The sequence below is a fragment of the Capsicum annuum genome, chromosome 1 (assembly GCF_002878395.1).
Source record: "Capsicum annuum cultivar UCD-10X-F1 chromosome 1, UCD10Xv1.1, whole genome shotgun sequence".
Lineage (NCBI taxonomy): Eukaryota > Viridiplantae > Streptophyta > Magnoliopsida > Solanales > Solanaceae > Capsicum > Capsicum annuum.
This window is the reverse complement of record NC_061111.1, coordinates 137,874,748-137,884,757: the sequence shown is the minus strand read 5'-3', so window position 1 is coordinate 137,884,757 and position 10,010 is coordinate 137,874,748.

The following is a 10,010-nucleotide window of genomic DNA, read 5'->3' as shown; positions in this document are numbered from 1 at the left end:
CCAATGCATAAAGAGGACTAACCGAGAGACCAAGTGTTGAAGCATCAAAAGAGCTGCATTACACTTTAATGTCGCCCCTTATTAAGGGATTTTTTGTCATTGTATAAAAGAAAGTGGCTCTTATGGAGTGTATCCCCTTATTAAAGGCCTTTTGGTCATTTACTATGTAATAACTATCGCCTAAGACTATAAATAACTTTCATTAGTTCTATTTTCAGCAACTTAAATATTATTCTGAGAGATAAACTTTTTTTAGAGTGTATTTGCAAGTGAGGACTAACTTGTGGCAAGTGTGGAATCAGTTGTGTTGGATACTAGTTTAGAAATATGGGTTGCATAGAAATTTTGTTTCCCTTGAGGTTCACGAAAGAACTTGGTATTGCTTGTATGAATCTTAGGGTCTTAATGTTTGATACAGATTTTGGTTCATAGTATTTGTGCATTCGTATGTCAAGTTATCTATCTATCTTTGCATATTGCTTGTTGTTATCTTGTGTTATCAATTTTTTTATTGAATCAGTAGCTTATTCCCATCTTGTTATCGCGTGTTGTTTGCTAGTTTTGTATCATTTTCTCGCTGGTTTGTATCATTTGGTATCACAACAAGTATTGATTTCTTTACTACGAGACCAATCTCGGGCTTGTTAACTTGAAAATCACAAAAAAGAAGTTTATATAACCAAAAAATCTCAAAAAAAAAAAAAGGAATTTGACCCATTTTTATGTTTGGGCCAAAATTTTGAACTTACATTTAGGAGATTTTTGTGTGTTTTGGTTGTTTCTAGTGTTATATCCTTCTTCACTAATACTACTAAAGTCTAGATCTGAAGTTTAATCTATTTTTGAGTTGTTATTCAAATTTGAAGGTTGTTGTTATTATGGATCTAATCTTGTATGTGTGTTGTTGTTGTGGAGTTTAACAAGAGCAAAAGAAATTCAAAACAATTCAATTTGGAGTTCATTTGCTTTAGTTTCAACCCTTGAATGTTCTTGGTGTTCTTCATGTTCTTCATGAACTGTTAAACAAGAACATTCAAAAAATAGTGGTTTGATCTAAAAGGGTGAAAAAGAGTGTGGTTTGTGTTTTTCTTGAAAGACACAATCCCAAGACACCAAAAAAGGAAAAGATAAAAAAACGCTTTCAAAAGTCTTGTCTACCAAAATGGAGTAAGAGCTTGTCTCAAGACTAACAAAAAAGGAAAGAGCCAAAAAGATTTCAAAAAGGGGTCTTGCCAAAAAGGTACAAGGAAGTCAAACTATTTTGAATTTGAAAAAGAGGCTCCAAGTCTTGTTGTTTCCCTTCCACGGTTGATTTCCACTCATCCTTAGTTGAAAATTAGTCAATACAAGTTGAAGACAAGATTTTTTTTTTCAAATTTTGACAATCCCAATGCCCAATCCTAGGCTACCACATGACTTCCGCATCATTAGCCTTCAAGAATGATCTAAGGCTAAATATTTCAGATTTGTAAGTTTATTTTCTTTGTTTCTTTTGTTACATTTCTTGATTCTAGTGATAATGGACAACTAGTAATCACCTACTAGGTTGTGAGTTAGTATTGAATCTATTTCTTTGTGTTTGCATTCCTTGTGTGCTTTTATCTTTTGTGATCCGATGCAGTTTCTTGGTTCAAGCCCGTACACATTTTCCTTTGAGTCATTTCAAACAAGAATTCACTCAAACCTCAAGCCACAATTGGTACCAAGTAACTTCATTGGAGTATAAATGAGATACCAACACTTGCGCCACCAATTGATTGACATTTCAAATATGTGAGCTTGAGAACTTGTGTGGATGTTTTCTTTTCTAACCTTAACTTGTTTGCTGTTTCTTTTTTGTTTAGTGTTTATTTTGATAGATATAATGGCGGATGAAAGTGAAATGCCTAGTTGGGTTAAATCTATCATGGCAAGGTTTAATATCATAGATAGATGATTGAATCTCATAGAGGTACAATGGCAAGGATGGAAGGAAGAATGGAAGGGATGGAAAACTCTCTTTAAGAAAATTTGGATAATTATATAGAGCATCAAAAATTTCCTAAATCCAACCTTCCCACTCCATCGAATTATCAAGTTCCCATGAGTGAACTAGCTCCAAATGCACTCTAGTGAATGAGGCTAGTAGCCATCTAAGTGTGAATGGTAGCTTGTCTTTTGGTGAGCCGGATGTCCCTCAACTTCATGATGATAATGAACAACTTGAGATTATGGACACACTAGTTGATCGTAATGATGACAAAATTGATTATTCTAGCAAAATTGATTTATGTTCATATAGTCTTGAAACCGTTGTGACAAGTGATAATATATTATCTTGTGGAAGTCAAAAAGACCAACTTGTGTGTGAAAATGTTGATGTTGAAAATGTTGATTGATTGAAAGGGAGTGAGCTTCAAGTTTCCTTTATTGTTGATCATGCTAGTATAGAGGGAACATATGATTGTATTAGAGGTATCTTGGAGAACAAAAATGCTACATAAATTTGAGTGCATGGATACTCTCTTCATTTGATCCTAGTATTCATTGAAAATATGGTGGTTTTTCTCCACACCACTCGGTGCATGGGCAAGAAAAAAAGCCAACCATGGGTGAGGAAGTTGGAACTCATTACTATAACAAAGTCTTTCTTGGAGATTTCTACTCTACTTGTGAGGCCAAAGTTTTGTACTAGAAGAACCTCCAACAAAATTGAGTACTATAGAGAGGTTATGAGCTTATTGAGACTTGGAATCCATGTGAGATTTCATAGGTGGTTAATTGATTACCATGGTTCCTATAGCATACCACTTTGTCCAATTCTCTTGAATGACCTAGTACTCCTTACCTTTTCAGGTTATACATTCTTAATTGATCATTTTGAGGCTAGGTTATATCAAATATGGATGCAATCGTGGCATGATGTGGATAGAAAACTCTTGTTCCTAGTTTCTTGTCACACTTATGTGGATAGACAAGTAGGCTCTCTCTTGGAAGGTTGTTCAAGTAAAAGGGATATGGGGTACATAAGTTGTTTGTTTCTACCATCATATGATCTTGTTCATGGCAGCATCTTAGGTACACATAACTCTTGTCGTTCCATTTTCTTCATTTGTGAGCATAACCATGTTGGTGCTAAGTATGCCTTGTGTGTAAACATGGTTTATTGTGATTTGAAGGGTATTCTACTCCCTAAAACCACATGGCATGCGTAGTGTGTGCAACTTGGGTTGATTCTATGATTAATTAAGCTGACCTTAAAGTGTGTTTTCTTGTTTCTCCTACTATGTTTTCTTGTTTCTCCTACTATTTTGCAAGGTTCTGATTTGAGGTCGAATCCTTCTCAAGAAGGGAAGGATTATATGAGTCAAAGGAGCATCATAGCTTTCAAACACATCATTAGGGGCTAACACATAAAGAGACTCAAGCTTGGGGCATTTCTTTGATTCTGATATGGGTTTTATAGGCTCGAGACCATTTACTAGAAGCCAAGCTTGGAAACTACAAAGATTTCAAGATGTGTTTATGAAAATGGATGCAGTAGATCTTGTTACGAAATCGCCCTAGGGAGTGTATGCCTTGACATGTGAGTTCTGGCCATAGGTGCTCAAAATACACCCAAGGATTCCCCAAAACACTCTACACCCGCCACCCCTTCATTAAGGGTAAATGGGTCCTTTTGCAACACCTTTGTAATATACTATTTAAACATTTTCTTTAGTTTTGTTCCTTAGTTAGCTTATTTTTAATCAAGATTGTAACACTGAAACACCATTCTCTCAAGAGAGAGTATACCACCATTGACATCACAAGAGACGGTTTTCTTCTTGTGTAGTGTGTATCGGCTAGAAATGTGATTTCTTGAGTGAATAGAGTTCCTCTTGGGTTTGCGTAAGAACTTGGTGCTTGTTAACTTGTTTTTCAGAGGTTTTACAGTTTGATACACTCTTTAGTTGCTACCTAATGAGTTCTCTTTGTGTCAAGTTACCTATCCTTGTATTGTTTTATGTTTGTGTTTGCTTCTTATATCGTAATGTTGTCTTGTTGTTACGGGTTGAGGCATGTTGTTATGACTATTTACGAACTGTTTTGGTGTTGTAGATACTGTTTGGTATTATTTGGTATCAGAGTGAAGGTTGGTCGGGTTCTTACACTATAAATCTTGGGCTCTTCTAGTTGAAAATAAAAAAAAGAGTTGTTGGGTGTCTTGTGTTTGGCCGAGAAGTTGTCTAGATTTAGGTGTTATTTTGATTTTCTTAGTAATTTCGTGTGTTATCTTGTTTTCCACTAACACACGTGAGTCTAAATTCCAAGATTTGAGTTGTTTTTTAGTTTTTGTTGAGGGGTTGGACGGATTAGATATTGTTGTTGTTCAAAGTGTTCTTGTTGTAGTTCATATTGCTCTTGAGTAATATTCAACAAAGGCCTTGTTTGATGTGAAAGGGGAAGAGAAAGACAAAGTCTTGTGTTTGTGTTGAGCTACTTTCAAGTCTACACTAAAGCAGCAAAGAAACAAAGACCTCCTAAAAATCTTGTTTACCAAAAAGAGTGTCAAACATCTTTCAAGAAAGGCCAAAAGAGGAAAGGGACAAAGACAAGGCAAAAAGGTGTTTTGCCAATTTAGTGCAAGTTGGTGAAAAGTTAATGGACACCTTTGACCCTTGGAAAGAGAGTCCAATATCTTGCATCCTCACTCCAAAACCAAAAATTATCACTAAAAAATAAGATTGAACAATTCAAGATTGTAAAAAAAACATCACACTTCAACAACAATTCCAGACGACCAAAAGAAAAGAAAATGTAGACCACGCCAACAACAAAACTCAATCTCTTGGACATTCGTAGTTTATTTCATTGTCTCTACTAGTTTCTTTCTATTGACTCCTATACTAGTTGGAAACTAAGTAACAACCTACTAAGTTGTGAACAGGTTTTCGAGTATGTCTTTCGTGTTAACGTTCCTTGTGGTGCTTTGCTCATTTATATCTCATAGTTATTCTTGGTTCAAGTGCATACAAAACTTCCTTAAGTATTCCAAACCGAAATCCATTCTAAGTCAACAGTATATTCATTATCAATTACTCACAAGTTGATAGCTAGCTTACAACACATGAAGGGCCAAGTGAGGGAGCCGAGTGAAAAGAGTGAATGAGAATATCTTGCACTAATGTTTGCTCATTTTGTAAGTACATTTGCAAAGGGAACCACCACACATGGAACCCAAAACTTCCAATCCACAAACCATGGACCATAATGTTATGAATGCTCTTATAGATAGTATTTATTCCATATCTCAAGACGTGGCTAGAGTGAATGCTATGGTTGAGAAGATGGGAGTGGAAATGCCCTCTATTAGTGGGCATGTAGAGAGGGTAGAAAGCCAATAGAGTTCTAGACCCTCAACTCTTCAAAACACATCCCCAACCATTACCCCCAAAGCCATGCACCAAAAAATTTATCCATCAAATGCCATACCTCAAGCCAACTATTACTCATAAGGCCGATGCCGTGATGGACCTAGTCATTCCCTACATCACCAAGTCCCATATAAAGGACTTGGAACCCAAATTCCACCCTTATATCCAAATCCTCCAAACTAAAATCCTCCAATACAAAGACCTCCTTCACTAAATGCCAATCCACCATACCAAATTCCAAATATCAAAAACCCACCAATGCAAAAAGAGGAATATATATCGGAGAATCGAAGGAGAGAGTATGGAATATATGATGATCCCTATTTGATGGAAGATGGTATGAGAGGTAGAAGGGTAGAACCAAGGAAAAACCCAGGGCTTGTTGGTAGGGGCAGCCTCGGTGTTCATGAAAGAGATGTTCGTGTTTATACTATCAAAATGGGTCTTCCGATCTTTAAGGGAGGAAGTGATCCCGAAGAGTTTCTCGTATGGGAATCCGTATGAGAGAGATAATTTTAAGTGAATGATCTCATGGAGGATAATAAAAGTTTCTACGTCATTACTCATTTTAAGGGATATGCTACCATGTGGTAGGAGTATGTCAAACGTTTTGGAGACGTATTGATTGACGGGCAACCCCTTCCTTCGTTTCGGTTAAGATATCTTATAAGGAAAAAGTACATTTCTAGAAGCTATCAACATAAACTACTTGCAAAATTGTAGAACTTGAAGCAAGGAAGCAAAGGTGTGGCAGTCTACTATGATGATTTTTAACAACTCATCTTGAAACTTAATCATATGGAAGGACAAGTGATCCACGATATCATCGGGTTTAAGGTCGGCCTAAACAAGGAAATCTCTATACATATGATACTTCTTAAGTTTGAAACTATTGAAGGGATCTTTCAAGTAGCTTTGGAGATTGAATGAGAGAACAAGGAAAGGTCAGCATATAAAACCAAAACATACCAAGGGCCCTCAGGTTGGACCAAGGGGAGAGAAGTGGATCCATTGACTTCAGGGTAGAAAATGTCCAAACAACAACCAACCAAGTCCCCTCCACCAATGAACAAGGTTGATCCACCACCTCCTTCACAGTTTGAGGGCAAGCTGAATATTTCCTACAATATAAAGGGATTTCATTACTTTAAATACCACGGGTGGGGACACAAAGCTACTGAGTGTCCTAGATGGAGAAATATGATATTTAGAGAAGGGAAGTTGTGTTTCTTGGGAGAATAATTAGGCTTGAAATGGTTGAAAATGAAGAATCCTCTTAAGTAGAGAGGGAGGGGAGTCCTAGAGGCCTAGTAATGATGATGAAGATGAGTTTAGCTGCAAGAAGGTGAACTTGAAGTACCTAATTATATGGTACAGAGAGTTATAATTAGCAAAGTGTTGGATGATCCTAGCCAATGGGAAAACATCTTTTATATTAAGTACCTCATTAAGGGAAGTGTGTGCTCCTTAATTATTGATAGCAGAAGTTATGCTAATATAGCTAGTGCCTCGATGGTGATCACTTGAAGTTTCCAAGTACTCCACATGTGAATCCGTGTAGACTCCAATGGTTGAACGATTGTGGAGAGTTGAAGGTAACTCCTCAAATGGTGATTCGGTTCAAAGTTGGAAATTAGGAGGACAAGGTACTTTGCAACATCAAGCCTATACAAACTTGTAACCTTTTGTTGGGTCGGCCAAGGCAATATGATAGGTCGACTAAGCATGATGGCTGAACCAACTAATACTCCTTTTAGTTCAAGGGTTGAAAGTACAACCTTCAACCACTATCACCATCACAAGTATGTGAGGTACATCGACAAATGAAGAGTTTGCATGGAAAGAGAAAGAAAGAGAAGGAACCCGAAGGTAGAGGGGATGAACTTGAGGGTGGGAAGGGTGAGGAAGAAGAGGGAGCTTCTGCTTTGAGGGTTAAGGATTTGATGGTAATGTTGGCTCGAAAGAGTGACCTCTTCAAAGAGTATGATGATGCTACTCCCATGCTACTTTTGGCTCATGTTTTAAATGCTAACCCATCTAATTCCCATATCCCATCTTCTATTTCTAATGTTTTGCAAGAATATGATGATGTATTTCCTAGTGAACTGCTGCAAGGACTTTCTCCACTTTGAGAAATTGAGCACCAAATTGATTTTATCCCGGGGTCATAATTATAGAACAAGACTGATTATAGGAGCAACCCCACAGATACAAAGGAACTCCAACGGTAAGTTAAGGACCTCCTCAACAAAGTATACATCAAGAAAAGCATGAGTCCATGCACTGTTCTGATGTTGCTTGTGCTGAAAAAGGATGGTACCTGGCAAATATACATGGACTGCTGAGCCATAAATAAAATTATGGTAAAGTACCACCATCCTATTCATAGGTTAGATCATATACTTGATGAACTAAATAGCTCTTGTTTTGTTTATAAGGTTGATCTTAGGAACAGATATCACCAAACCCGTATGCAACCGGGTGATGAATGAAAGACTGTATTCAAGACCAAGTTTAGTCTATATGAGTGGATGTTCATTCCATTAGGCCTTACCAACGCTCCTAGTACCTTTATGTGGCTAATGAATCATGTGATAAAGCTGTTTATTGGAAAGTTGTCTACTTTGATGATGTTTTAGTTTATAGTAAGTCCCTTAATGAACATGTATTCCATCTAAGAAGTGTGTTTGATGTTCTTAGGAAAGAAAAGTTGTATGTTATTATTGAAAAATTCTCCTTTGGTATTGATAAAGTCGTGTTTTTGGGATTTTTTAAGCTTGAGGGGAGTAGAGGTAGACGAATCCAAGATAACTGCCATTAAAGATTGGCTAACCCCTAAAGTCATGGGTGAAGTTCAGAGCTTCCATGGGTTGGAAAGTTTTTATAGAAATTTCATCAAAGGATTTAGTACCATTGCAACCCCCTTAACTGAAATCATCCGAAAGGACCAAACTTTCAAGTGGGGTGAAGATCAATCTAAGGCCTTTAAGACCTTGAAAGATATGATCATTTCGGTACCATTATTGCAATTGCCTAACTTTGATAAGATGTTAGAAATAGAATATGTTGCTAGCAAAGTGGACGTAGGCATGATTTTGAGGCAAGAATTGAAGCATATAGCTTACTTTAGTGAATATCTCAAAGGAGCAACTCTAAACTACTCTACGTATGATTTGGAGTTGTATGTCTTGGTTAGAGCGTTAGGAAATTGGATGCACTATCTTTGGCCCAAGGAATTCATAATCCGAATGGATCATGAATCTTTGAAGAACATTTGGGTACAAGACAAACTTAACAGATGACAAGCCAAATAGATTGAATTTCTTGAAACCTTTCACTATATGATTCAATACAAAAGGGATAAGGATAATGTGGTAGCCGTTGTATTGTTTAGAAAAAAGCACTCTTGTGTCCACTTTGTCATCCAAGATAATAGGGTTTGAGAGCCTCAATTATTTACATCCCGAGGACCCTTCTCTCCTATCTTTAGGGAAAGTCAAGTCATGGGTAGGTAAAGGACACATTCAGATTCCTGCCCCTATGCTGTGTTCAATGGATACTTTTTTAGGAAAGATGGTTGTGTGTACCTTCTAGCTCTTAGAGATAGTTTCTTATGAGGAAGGCATATGACGACGGTCTCATGGGTCACTTTGGAATTCATATGACCCTTGGAATATTGGAGGAACAATTTTATTGGCCAAGGATACACAAAGATATTGTGAAAGTTTGTGTCCAATGCATAGATTGTAGGATTGCTAAGTCTAGGATCCTTCCTCACGGGTTGTACACCCCAATTACCACTCTATTACATCTATGGTTTGATATTTTTATGGATTTTGTATTAGGGCTGCCACGGACTCAAAGGGGTTGGGATAGTTGGACGGCATCCCAAGGACCATTATAAGTGATTGGGAATCCAAGTTCCTTAGTCACTTTTGGAAGTCAATATGAGGTAGGATCAGTACCAAGTTGCTGTTTTCTACATCTTGCCACTCACAAACTAATGGCCAAACGGAAGTAGTAAATAGAAATTTAGGTTCTATGCTACGTTCCATGGTTAAAGGTAAGTTGACATCTAGGGAAGATCACCTACCACTCATAGAATTTGCTTACAATTGGGTGATCCATTCAAGTACGGGTATCATGCCCTTTGTATGTGTCTATGGCTTTAACCCCCTAACCTCCTTGTATCTAAATCCTTTGCCATGTTATGTTGGTATTAGCTTATATGGAAACAAGAGGCCCAAAGCAATGAAAGGCTTACATCAGAAGGTAACGTTTCGGCTTGAGAAAAAATACAAGAGGTGGCCAAATGAGTCAACAAGGGAAGAAGATACCTAGTGCTTGAGCCATGTGATTGGGTGTGGGTACACCTATGGAAAGACTGATTTCCCAACCAAAGAAAGGGAAATTTTCTGCCATGAGGTTATTGTCCATTCGAGGTTCTAATTCCTACAAGATCAACTTGCCTTTGGAATACCAAGTGCATAACACGTTCAACGTGTGTGATATCTTACGGATTTATACCATTGAAGATGAAGAACCTGTGAGTTTGAGGTTACAATCAACTCAATATGGAGAGGATGATACGGGTGTCATGGGCCAGATACTATT